Source organism: Amblyomma mixtum, chromosome 6 (genome assembly GCF_055824585.1).
Source record: "Amblyomma mixtum isolate Tamu chromosome 6, ASM5582458v1, whole genome shotgun sequence".
NCBI lineage: Eukaryota > Metazoa > Arthropoda > Arachnida > Ixodida > Ixodidae > Amblyomma > Amblyomma mixtum.
Window position 1 is genome coordinate 4412191 of NC_143017.1, and position 12625 is coordinate 4424815.

The window sequence follows — 12625 nt, forward strand, 5'->3', positions numbered from 1 at the left end:
AGAAAGATTAGCTAGACCTGACTGCGATTTGAGGGATGATATGCTGACGTCGTACTAGTATGAGGAGTGCATGAATCTGATAGCCCTGTTTTGAAAAGATTCGATAGCGTGTGTTAAATATTCTTGATAAGGGCTCCAGATGGGTGATGCGTATTCAAGTTTAGTTCTAATGAATGAGATGTACGTTTGTAGTCTTACGTGTTGTGGGGCTTCCCGTAGGTGATGTTTTAAGAAACCTAGTGTTTTATTAGCAGATGATATCAGGTTAGTCACGTGCAAACGCCAAGATAAATCATTAGAAATGATGACTCCAAAGTATTTATATGACTGGACGAGGTCAACTGGGGAATTGCAGACTGTGTATTTGAAAACATGAGGATTTCGACGGCGGGGAAAGGACATGCACTTGCATTTGTTAGAGTTGAGCATCATCATCCACTGGTAGCACCAGTCTTGCACATGGCGCAGGTCTGCCTGAAGGGATTCTTGGTCAGAATGGTTAGTCACTGAGCGATAAATGACGCAATCATCGGCGAATAAGCGGATGTGACAAGAGACATGCTGGGGTAAATCATTAATGTATATGAGGAATAACAAAGGACCGAGAACAGAACCCTGTGGGACGCCAGAGGTTACTGGAAGCGGGTTGGAAAGTTGGTTATTAATGACGACGGACTGAGAGTGATGCGTGAGGAAAGCTTTAATCCATGCAATTATGTTCGGATGTATACTTCAACTGGGAGAGTTTAAGAAGCAAGCGTTGATGAGGTACTTTGTCGAATGCCTTAGCGAAATCTAAGAAAATGGAGTCAGTTTGCAGGTTAGTATCAAGGTTGACGTGAATATCATGTAGAAAAATGGCTAGTTGAGTTTCGCAGGAGAACCCCTTGCGAAATCCATGCTGTGATGGATGGAAGAAATTATTTGAATCCAAAGATTGCATGATTTGAGAGTAAATGACATGTTCCATGATTTTGCACGGTACACTTGTTAATGAAATGGAGCGATAATTAAGAGGTGAATCAGTACTACCTGATTTGTGGACGGGAACGACCTTCCCCACTTCCCAGTCGTCTGGAATGGTACCTTCGAAGAGTGATTGCGAGAACAATCCTCAAAACCTCAAAGCCTCAAAACTGGCTGCACTTATTTTTGATGCAGCGTTACATGTTCCATGGGTGTGTTCCGGGAACCAAAATCCTGTTACTGCTGTCAATTAAGTTGCCGTATACCCTAGTGATACGAAGAATTTTTACGCAAATGCCTTTCAAAGAAGGTCCTCCAGCCAGTGGAGCTGGCCAGTTGGTGTGATGTGATGGTTAATCCCCATTCACTTAGTGTGACATACAGGGGGCTGGGAATTAACTGCATAGAGATCATGAATCCAGCGTCAAGGAATATGTTCACTTGACATCGCGGTGCTAGGTGGGCGAGTTTAATGTTTTCAATGATACACATCGCCAGAGAGAGAGAGACTCTTTAATGAAATACAGAGAATTTAGCCGGTGTTTCAATATCGCTGGCATGCTACTCTGCGTAGGGAGGGCAGTTTGGGAGATAAAGACTGAAGGAGAGCCGCACATCAGTTGTGCGGCTTCTCATGACAACACAGATGCCTCGAGGGGACTTCAGTGTACTCACTGCGCTTGGCTTCAACAGTCAATGCAAGTGCAGGGCGCTTTCCTGCTTGGTGAAAATTATTTAAACAGAAACGTCGCGCCATGGAAAAAAAATATTTGCGCTGTCGTTCAGCGCGAGCAATTCGCTGCACGTCTTTGCCGCGCTTATAGCGCTGTGCGCTGCATTCAGTCACCTTAATCCCCGACTGAAAGGTGCGCTGGTGTATGAATTCCTCGTGACTACGAAAATCGGTGCGGGCGCGCGCTCCCGCGTAGAATATGGGCACTGGTTTCGTTGCCCGATCGAGGAAGCTCTGGACGATCGAGCATGCATGCAGCGTCTCCACCTTGCTGAAAGGATGATCGAGGATCGAGGGAAGGCTATGCGTAGTAGAAAAAGTTAATTCCGACTGGCGCAGTTCCTGGCCGGTGTATGCCGCACACAAACATGCGTACGTGTACTGGCTATCAGATAGGCAGATCTGCCCTGATAGCGGGCGGGTTCACTGCACGCGGTGCGCAGCATATGCATAGCGGAAAGGTCGAACATAATCAGTTTTGAGTATGAAGTATGATCGACGTACGTACCGATACCACATTTGCTCTACTTTTTGCGCGCAACGCGCACAAACGCGTTAAGCTAGAATTAATTGTGCAGCACCTTTTAAAAATTCATTCGCCTCAATTGATGGTTCTCCCTAGATTAAAATTAACTGCGCAGCTAACACACATTTTTTTCACCTGGCCGTAGTTTATGCCGTGCGCCTGGAATCGTCTGCGCCGAGGACGAGTGAAGAAAAGTCAGCAAAGCCGAATAGCGGCCGGCCGTCTTTGCATGCTTCGCACGAAACGCAGAAGTACTTCAGTTATGCGAACCGCTTGGTTGGTACGCATCAGTTGTCAAGTTCACTACGAGACAACGTTTACCGTCCAATATTGATATATGATATGTGTACAGTTCTGCCGAAAATGAGCCAGGATCGAGTGAAGCCGGCCGGATGATCCTTGAAAGCTATAAGCATATGATCGAGAACGCGAGCTCTACAGCGATTCATGGCCTCCGTGCAAAGAATTTTCAGGCACTATCGGAAGGGCGCGCAGCTCACATATACTTAATGCGTGCTTGCAAGAATCATGCAATTTGCACGAATATTGTATGTGTTTGAGCATGCGTACGTGTGTTTCAGATATGTCCCCGCTAATTTCGTAAGCTGCTTTCTGGCCAAATAAATCTCCACCGGTGAGCGGTTGTGCTGGTACAAGGTGTGTGCTACACAAACCGATTAAAACGTACAATTAAGCTTCTTGCCAGTATTATAACTTTCCCGAAGCGATTCGCAGCTATGCCGGTGACGGTCGAAGCTTACGTCGCCCGCAGACAGAGCAGCTGCATGCAGATTTCTGCAGGACCGTCAGAGTCACTCCGGTAAACAGAGCTGCTAATGGAGATGCCTTCAGCACCGTCAGAGCTCGTGCCGGTACAAACAGAGCGGCTGACGGAGATGCCTTCAGCACCGTCAGAGCCGCGCCGGTGCAAACAGAGCTGCTAATGGAGATGCCGTCAGCCCCGTCAGAGTCGCGCCATTGCAAACAGAGCATCCATGCAGATTCCTTCAGGACCATCAGGTGCATGTAGAGGTGACAGTCAAGAATCCTGTTGGCTCCCTGATGGAATACGCGGCGTTCCTTTAACCTTATTTGCTAGCTACCTTGACAACCGATCTCAAACAACTATCATTAACGGTATTTCATCTGGGATCGGTCAGATTGTGTCTGGTGTGCCACAGGGCTCCGTTCTAGGACCAACGTTGTTCTTATTATATATTAATGATATCGTCAACCTTCGTCGAGCAGACAACATTATAATCTATGCAGACGATACTAACGTATTTTTTTCAGGGCAAGATAGTAATATTTTGCAAGCAGCCTCCAATAGTTGGTTATCCCAATTGTCTGTTTGGTTAGAATCAAATAGGTTAGAACTTAATGTCAGGAAAACAAAGTACATACTGTTTAGAGCCAAAAATAAGGAAGTTCCGAACAACTTCCAAATTTACTTCGAACAAGCTCCTATAACTCGTGTCAGCTCTACAATGTTCCTTGGAGTCATTTTTGAAGAACATTTACTCTGGACAGATCATGTAAACTACGTTTGCACTAAAATGGCTCGCTCTGTTGGTATCCTAAATAAATTTCGCACAATACTGCCTCGAAAATTCAAACTACAAATTTATTTCTCTCTAGTCTTTTCGCATGTACAATATTGTTTGTTGATCTGGGGAACGACTACCTCAACCAATCTTGTGAAAGTACTTACTTTACAAAAAAGAGCTGTACGAGCGATTGATAATTTACATTACAGTGAGAGCACAGGTCCTTCCTTCCTCAACCATAGACTGCTAACCATCACGGCGGCTTACCACAAGAAGCTTGCTGTTTATATCAGAAACCTTATGAAAGGAAGCTGGCAGACTTTCGAGAGCACATATTTAATTGCCCAAACAGCATACAGTCTTAGGCACCCTCAATACCATGCATCAAAATCCCGTACAAACTATGGGTTCCAAAAACTAACTCACATAATTCCTCATACATTAAACACCTATCCATATTTAACAGAATTGTCGCTACAAAATATGTCCGAGGTCAGGTTTAGGAAAACTGTTCATGAATATTTTTGTTATAGCTAGTTGTGGTGTGTTTCTACCTAATCAGTTTTTGTCTTTATGTTTTGATCTTAGTTTGTTGTGCTTAGCTCTATGCATGCTTGATCTGTTTCGTTGTCAATATATCCGCTGCTTTTCTAGTTTCTGTTACTTATGGAAACTTTGTACCATTGCCAAGTGCCACTTTGTTTTGTTTTTTTTTACATGGGGAGGGCAGGCCTCTGTCAGGCGCTACTAGGCGCCTTTAGCTTGCTCTCCCTTGTTTGCAGTCTCAGTACTGGCCAAACAAAACCAATAAATGAAATTTCCTGAGAAAACTTTGAAGGATTTTTTGACCGGGCTGTTTCTTTAAATCTATTCCACAAAACATGAATATTGTCCCTGTCGCTACTAATTAGGGAAGTTTCTAGACAGTCAATGATGGCTGTGTCGTCAGCTCGACTAAAGTCTCGTATGCATACAGGTGGTACATTCCGAGAAAATTCTTCACACTTAAGAGGACAACAAAACGATAGCAAGTCGTGATCAGAAATAGCCCGTTCAGCGCTCAAAAATCCATCAGAAAAAACTTCACTCACGAAAAACAGATCAAGATGGGCACTTTCACGGGTGGGTTCCCGAACTATTTGATCCAAATTCAAAGCCGCCATAATATCCAAGATCACATTAATAGATTCACATTGCCCGTAAGCCAAACACTTCCAATCTATACTAGGGAGATTAAAATCAACTGTTAATATGATATTATTACATTCACGCCTCGCAGACAAGTGATCATACAAACTCTGAAGGAACAAATCTGCAGAGCCGGGTGGACGATATACAGAACAAAGTCAAAAAGGTGTACTCCATAGGGATACAAAAATAAGCTCTCCTGGTCAGGTATTTGGTCTAAAACAGTAACCGTTACAGAGGACTTCGTTATGACCGCCACCCCTGCGCCGCGAGAACAACGGTCACGCCTGTAAACTTTGTAACCGGGAGGAACAATTGTATCGCTAGGAATGCCGTCATGTAACGAGGTTTCTGTCAGGATGACTATGTGCGGGTCGTACGAAAGAAGGAGGCATTGGAGGCTGTCGACTTTGTCAACAATGCTCCTGGCATTGAGCGAAAGCATACGTAATTGGGGCATCTGAAACTGGGACCGCTATGCATCCGGCTGAGTGGTCCGACTGTCTTCTAGCTTTTGCATATTGCATGAGTCATCCCAAACGTAAGAAGCTTTATCGATACGAAGTTTATCTCCAACTATATCTAGCCGCCGCGGTGGCTCAGCTGTTATGGTGCTCGGCTGCTGACCCAAAAGACGCGGGTTCGATCCCGGCCGCGGCGGCTAGAATTTCTTTGGAGGAGAAATTCTAGAGGCCCGTGTACGATGTCAGTGCACGTTAATGAACCCGAGGGGGTCGAAATTTCTGGAGCCCTCCACTACGGCGTCTCTCATAGCCTTAGTCGCTTTGGGACGTTAAACCCCATAAGCCAAACCAAAGCTAACCTCTAAGTGGTGTCACAGGCCTTGTCTTCGTCTGTGCGTTGTTCTTTATGCATGAAAGCTTCTCGGACTGTAGTTTCAAGGCTGACGGGATGGTCAGTTATTGAACACGCTCCTTTAAAACGACATTGGTGAACTTCCAGAAGTTGGCAGGATTCAAGGACACTCATTAAACCACTTATAGTTCGAAAGCACTTTTCCGATGCGTAAAACTCGAGCAGGGGTTTGCAGTGTTTGTCGGTTTGTGCAAAGAGAAACTAATAATTAAAACAATATTGCCGCAGCTGGAATTTGAACCCGAGAACAAATCAACTTCACTGGCCAGTGCACGAGACCACAATGATGCCTCGTGCTACACTGCAACACAGTCTCGTGCTCTGCAGGGCACATCATCGCCTTGATCAGCTTCCATCTGCGGCGCGTAAAAGATAAGTTCAGCTGACCCTCGATCAGAGCTTGACCTGATTCCCATATCATCGCCAAGCGTGCCGTCGATCAAGCAAACGAAAACAATGAGCCAGTAAATCTAGCCACAATCTTTCAGGAGATGGTGCCCGAACGAAGGCGGCAAGATGTCTTCGAAAATTAGCGCTGGGGCTAGGATACATTACCATACCAATTTACAACCACTGACGAGGTGACAGTGGCGGGAGGTGGGCAATATATAGGAACGCAATTTGCGCCATCACCCTTATCAAAACTCTCCCTTACCCTATCCCGATTGTACAGCTGAATTCACCGACAGAATTAATTGATCAGAGATAGGCAACAAAAAATCTGAAGTGATAGTTGGTTATGCCCAAAGCATTCCTATACAATGCAGCGATAGGGCAAAACACCTACTTTATCGCACACGCCTCCAAGGGAATTCACGACTATTACGAAAAACAAGACGACTAAACTTCATCGTAATGGGAAGCCGAGAACTCCACCTCTGTTTCATGCATGCGTAGGAACATGTATTGCATATACGCGTGCGTCGATTAGAGAAACAAAGAATAGAGCAGCAGTCACTAGCCCGTCACAGAGAAAGCTGCGCCTACACTAGAAATACGCAACAGACCATACGGATCCGCTTGTGATATAACTGCGTAGTCCGCGATGCTATGGAGACCAGAAATAAAATAGAGTCTATAACTGAAGTCCATGTCTATACAGACTCCTTGGTCGCCATAAAACAACTGAAAAGAGTGATAAAGACGCTGTGCGTAACGCAAGAGATCCATGCGCTCCGTGAGAAAACAGAGATACCCATACAGATACACTGGACACAAGGCAATAATGAGAACGCTGAACAGGGAATAGTAGCAAATCTAACACGAAAAGTTGCAAGCGCTAATGCATCCCTCACCTGCCTTCGTTTTGGCGCCCACTTCGCCCTCCCCATTTTAGCGTCATCTTTAAGAAAAAGTGCGCTTACACCCATTCCCCAGTACACTTTTGCCTTACCTCATAACCTAACAATATTAGGGGAGGTATTCGTTAGAGGGGCCAGGGCTGAGCCCCGGTCGGCCAGGTGCCGTTGGTGCTCAGAAGGAGACGCAGGACCCACCACTTGCCTGAGATGTGCCACACCGGTTCTAGAGGCGGGTGGATGTGTGTTACTTACTGTGGACTTGTGCACGCGCAAGTGCTTCAAGGACACGAATTTTACAGGAAGTGGAGCTAAAAGCAACAAGCGTGGGGATTTCTCCATGTAGCTGACCGACAACAGTAAGAGAGTGAGCCTTCTCCGGTTCTTGCATGAGAAGTCCCAGTTGAAAAATACACCAGGATGGCTTGGTGTGTTCTGGTGTTTCCTAGTGTGAACACCAGCTTCTGTAGTGTGTTCTGATGTTAACACCAGACCGGGCTGGTGTGTTGTAGTGTGCACACCAGATCGTTTTGCTGTGTTGTAACGTGCACACCAGCCCGGTTTGGTGTGTCTTAGTGTGCACACCAGCCCGGTTTGGTGTGTCGTAGTGTGTACACCAGAATGGGTTGGTGTGTTGTAGTGTGCACACCAGACTGGGTTGGTGTGTTGCAGCGTTCACGCCAGACTCGGCTGGTGTGTTGCAGTGTGCACACCAGACTGGGTTGGTGTGGTGCAGCGGGCACACCGCAACGGGTTGGCGTGTTGTAGCATGCACACCACACTTGATTGGTGTATTTTGGTACCCACAGCGTGCAGTGTTAGTGTGCTGTAGTGCATACACCAGACAGCATGGGTTGTGGTGTGCAAAATTTTTTTGGTCGTCAATTGCACTTTAGAGTGGATTGGTTAATTCTGGCATGAAAAACACTTTGAATAGGCATTAAGGTTTCGACACCAATCAACCACATTCTGGCTGACACACACAGGAAGTTAGTGTGCTGTTGTAAACGTATACAACTACACTGCAGTACCTAATTTAGTTTACTTCAGTTTGGGGGCATACACAGCAAAGACAAATATTGGCAGAGTGCATCCATCCTAATCTGGACTTCTTGTCTAACGCGCGTCGCACTGATCACAAAGTGCAGTATAGAACTATACCAACCATTTTTCAGGTGAAGCGAAGGGCAGAAGTGTTTCATGCTTAAGCATGCCCTAACTTTGCTTCACTGGATGTTATGTGCTGATGCAAATGCCTCAACATACCAATTCAAGCAGAACGTATGCAGCAGAAGGTCGCCCTTCAAGATCTAATCGCCCCTGTGAAACAATGTTGAGTAGAATGATAATTAAGGTAACCTCCTAACAGGTTTTCATAAACATATGTGAAAATTATATATCAAACATCATAATTCTTTATTTACACTACAAATGAAGCGCTATTTTAACAAACCTCACATAACAAACTAACAATCTGACATAACAAACCAGAACACGTACATATGAACCTTAGGCCAAATATGGCATATGAAAAATGCGATTACAAGCCACATTCAACTTTAGTAATTACAAACAGGACTACACACTGGACATTAGACAGAATGCTTCTTCTATATACAATGACCTATAACAGTGCAACACAGAGATGCAGAGATGTTTCACAATAATCGAGAACAGCAGAAGGAAATAAACTTCAACTGACATATGCAGCAAAAGGTGCACACCTTCCATACAACTGAGGCAAATATTGTCACAGAGTGGTGACTGCAGTACGGAGAGCAAGAAGACAGCGAAAATTGCTTCTAACCGAAACTCTTTTTGTGCTGACTTGCACAAGCAAAGAACTGAATGATTCCGCGGTGGCGTAGCAACAGGCGAACTCTGCGGTCGGACAGAATGCCTGCCGCTCTTGGCCATGCTGAATTTAAAGCTGATAGCGAACTTTCGAGATAAAGCGTGCAAAGTTACTAGAACATTCTGGAATAACGTAGAAGCGGCTCCGCCTGGATGTGATCAATCGAGATAAATCTGGTCGCTTCTTGCATCACAGCCAAAGGAATAAAGCGGCGCACCGGCAACACTGAAGAATAAACAAACACTACAAAGGTTAACAGAATTTCTCCCCTTTCAAAGAAGCATCGACCCAATGCTTTAAAATATAAGACTACAAACAAATAAAATGGACTGTGAAAAAAAAAACAGTGTGGGAACAGTGTCCTTCAGCATGCATAATTGGGCTCTAGACGGACAACATAGAAAACTTCTGGTCATGCGCAGCGTCGCAGGCATTGGCTATAAGCCAATTTAAATTTGTCCCTGGCATCTGTTCCTAATCACTTTCATAGAGATTGGGCACATTCACAATATGTGACTGGTTGCTCTGTGCCACAAGCACACAAGGTGAAATAACTTTCTGCTCACAAATTAGGCACAACCCAACATCAGTCGGAGGGTGTTCAGCAGTGAACATGAAAGGCATAAAGCTTTCCTCGGTAATTAGTTCTTGGCAGAGTAAAAAGATACTGTTTTCCACTAAAAAAATTTTGATCACTCGCAAGAACTTGCCATCATCTGTTAGAATATATTCAGAGCACGTTTTCTCGGTCCTGTTGTAATTGGCACTATGTACAGTGAACCCTTTAATATGTGCTATGAGGTATTCACTCATACTGGGCACAGCACCAATGGTCTGGCTGATCAAATCCAGAATATGGCATTCAAGACTGCCAGGCTGCAATGGCGAACCTAATACTCCTCACTGGAGCTTATTGCCTTGCTTCCCCGAGATCAGCTTTTGCTGCTTGTTCAGGTAGGGTGGCAGTAGCACCAGGCGCTTCAGGGACTTCTGCACCTCTCGCATGATGAAGCGCTCTGCTATTTGATGTGGAACACCTTTCGCTGCAGAAACCAGCTTGAGAATGTCACCATTCCCTCCTTCAAATGGGAAGGTAGAGGTTGCCCACAGTGGCCCAGTCATGCTCACAGATTTTGCAAGGTGCACAAGTTGGTGCACATTGAATGTCAGGGTGTGTTCACCATAGAGAATTGGCATGTGCTCAACAAACTGCACAAGAAGCCTTTCGGCACAAAAAATATCTGTCTCTTCAACACTTGCTTGTAAGAGTAAAAATAAACTCTGTGCAAGAAGGCAGAAATGCGTCAAATATCTCTGCGGGAGCATATTGAAGAGGCAAGGTGCACTGTAATAAAGAAGCCAATATCTCCACTCTGTAGCTTTCCAAAACGAGCGCTCAGTTACCAGTCTCGGCAATCTGGTGAAATTGGTGGCCGAATTTTCAACAGGCGGTCATTCAACTCCCTCACATGATTCCCAATGTGCCTGGCACTTCCTGGTGAACACAGCCAAAGTTCCATTTGGTGGGATGTGACACCTTCCAGTACGCAGTGCATGTAGTCCGGTGGAAAGCCCCACGACAGGTCCAATGTGCTGAGGGTTGCGACGGCTGACAAGCCCTTCATACCATCCACAGGACGGTCACGCCTGGCTGCAAGTTTCATTGTACTGTACACAGTGTCATGGCATCGCTCGACCATATCTCGCCCCTCCATGATATATTTCAGGGTGCCCGAAAAACGAAATGACAGATAAATTTCTCATAGTACTATGCATAATAAACAAAGAAATACATGCTAAAGAACAGACAGGAGAGTACGAATGCACATGTAAGTGATGGTTATGAAATGCTACAATAACTTAAACTACATGCAATGGTACCACATCTACCTTTAATCAATACACAAGCCCATTTTACAAAATTAGGCTTTTCATGTTACACTCAGAATATGTACATGGGCAATAGATCAACATGTGGAGCTTGCATGCCCTATTTTTCACTGCAGAACCCAACTTCCAAGAGGTAGACCTAGGCTATGGGAGATGCTAATGAAAAGCTCTGGATTATTAGGATCACTATGGAATCTGACCTGCACAGTCAACCTTCCTGACCTTTAATGTGCATAGCTTCTGCAGGAAGAGGTACAAAAGTTTACAAGAGTGCTTGTGTAAGATAGAACTTCCAAGTGACAATTTTTTCCATTCTGAATCCATACATGTGCACCACAGGTGACAACTGTGATTCCAGTCTTCACACCTTGTACGTCTTGGATCACCAGGCAATAAACTTATCACAAGAGTTTAAACAGACAGGACAGACATTTGCTCACATAATTAACAGCCCCCAATCTCCTCGTAGCTAGAAATAAGTGCCCTGTGCATATCTGCACATATTTCTCACAGTAAACACAAAGCTAAATGTGACTGCTCACCAACGCGCAAAATGTCCTTCCTTTGTCATTATGCCTGCTAGAGAGTAAACTAAGCACCCCACAACAGCCTTTTGTTTCAGAATACTTATGAGGAGTTTTAGAAGACCTGTGATCCCTATGGTCGAAAACTGCTATACCCTGGCACTTGTCAGGCTCCATCTCTGGAATATGTGAATAGAAAAATTTCTTTAAAAGACTAAGCAGCAGAGTTACAGCTTTCACAATCAAGCAACTTTGCCATCCTTTTCTCTGCCATACCATCTTCGAGTCTCTCTCTCCCCCATATGGGTGATAATCCTTCCCAAGTGAAATTTCTTTCACTGCTTTTATGGGGAAGCACAGATTGTCACGTCATCATCATGGCCCTCCATCACCAAGTTGCTGCAACACCAAGTTGTTTTTGTATTAGAACACAACCTTGTTCAAACTGATATGAACCAGTATTTTTATACCTGGTAACGGTTGATACCAACCACATGGGATACGAGTATGTCGTTTGTTGCATGTGAATCCATTTAAGCAACAAAATTATGCTCTTAGAGCTGTACAGTGTGCAGAAAGCAGAAGAGGCAAAGCTTGTAAGATGACTGAAACAATTCTTACCATCAACAAGCGTTTCTTTTTGAAGGCACCAAGAACAGCCATAGTATCCGTTGTATTGCTTAGCATTCAGCAGTGAAGCGCGAGCTGGCGAGTAAACACAGAAGCACAACACATTCACTGTTGACTGCACAACTTTGCTGGCAAATGACCACGTGAAGCTGCCCATAGTGTGGAATTTCTCAACAAATGTCTTCAAGTAGAGGCGAGTAGGTGGGTGACCTTTGGCAAACCAAATGACGCCGATGAGGATGTTCTTCCAACGATAGGCAAGAGGGAGCTCATTAAGCGCTACTTGAATTGGCCAGACTGACCCTTTGCTCGACTTAAATACTGGCGATCCATCGCTGTTAGCGGTAACAGTCAGGTCACTCCAATTCATGTTCCTTTCACGGCGGACCTTTCTGTACAGTTGGCCATCTGTTATATCCTTATAAGCTCCCTGATGAGTTTCAGCTGTCAGTTTCTGGAGGTTTGCGCCAACTATATCCCCAAACTTCTTTAAGAGACACTGTAGCTGATGCTTGGGGTCGACAGTTATGAAAAAGCTTCCTTTTTTTCACCAGCTGTGCCACAGTCATTGTGGCTGCACAATTAGTGCAGT